Raw genomic sequence first — 1,384 nt, 5'->3', positions numbered from 1 at the left:
CGCGCACAGACCCACACCCACTCCGCCGGATTCCCTAGGGCTGCTGGGCGCGCACCCATCCCCCGGGGTCGCTCATTCCCACTCCTCACTCAGCCCTGGCCAGGTCTCTGCCGCGCACACTCCCGCACGTTTAGGCCCTGACGACCTCGTACCCACACCCTGGCACACCGAGCCAACTCGCGGGGCCCTCCCGCCGGCATCTCCCTCGGAAGAGCGCGCGTCGGAGCGCCCAGGCCCCACTTTGGGCAGAGGAGGCCACTGGTCTCCGCCCTTCCCCTATTCCCACCGCCCCAGCAATGCACACACTCCCCCCGAGAGGCGGGAAGGGGGCTTTGTGCTCCCATAATCTTTAGTGGACTAGGCTAGGCTGGGAGCCCAGGTCCTCACCTCCCACCAAATCTCCCGTGACACCAGCACAACCACCCTCTCCTTCCTCACCCCCCACCCCCACCCCACACCTGGCCTGGGGAGAACCCTCCCCTGGGATGAAGGGGCTCGAGTGTTCCTTCTGCAGCCTGGGCCTCTTCGGGGCCGGTGTGCTCACTTCACCAGCCCCCGGGCCTCCCGCGTGGGCACAGCCGTGGGGGGGCGGGGGGGTTAGACAGCCCCACCAACTTCTGAGGCCACGAGAGAACGCACCAGGAAGGGTGAGTGCCAGAGGCGGAGGACGAGCGGCCCACTCCCATCTCCACCCCGCGGATTTTTCACCGGACCTTTGACCCATAATCCCTGCGCTTGCACCTCCCGGGAGCCGCTCCGGGGCTGGGGGCGGGAGAGGGGAAAGAACGAGCTCGCCGTTTCCTCACTCCCTTCCCCAGCAGGCTGCCCAGAGCGTCGGGCCCTTTCCCAACAAATGCCTCAGGGACTCCCATGGCAGAGGAAAAACCTTCTTCCCGCCACCGTCCGGGCTTCCACTTTCACTTCAGTGGCCGCAGAAGCCCCCTCGGTGCAACCGGCCGGGGTCAGGGGCCTGAGGCTCAGAGAGGGCCGGCTGGGGTTTAAGGACGCACAGCGCCCTGAATTGTGGCGCCCAGCTGAGCCCAGCCACCCCCATCCATACGAGGTGTCCCCTATCAGGCCTCTCCCGGGCCCCAGCCTCCAGGCCCTGGGTCGCAGACCGGCACCAGATGGTGGGTGCCAGGAAGGAGCGGGGGCACGGAATCTTGGGGGTCAGAAATGGCCCCTTCCCCTGCACCGAAAGTGGGCGTGGTTGGGTGCTCAGGGGGTTGCCCTCTCCGAGAGGGAGAGCAGGCGTCGCCACCCACGGGTCGCTGGCGGACTGATTTGACCTCGGGATCCTCCAGGTCCCGGGCTCAGCCTGTTTCTGCCAGGTTGAGAGCGGCGGCGAGTTCCGCCCCGACCGTCTCCGCCTGGGGCCCCGAAG

This window comes from Myotis brandtii, unplaced genomic scaffold (genome assembly GCF_000412655.1).
Source record: "Myotis brandtii unplaced genomic scaffold, ASM41265v1 scaffold1270, whole genome shotgun sequence".
Taxonomy (NCBI): Eukaryota; Metazoa; Chordata; class Mammalia; order Chiroptera; family Vespertilionidae; genus Myotis; species Myotis brandtii.
This window is presented reverse-complemented; position numbering follows the sequence as displayed.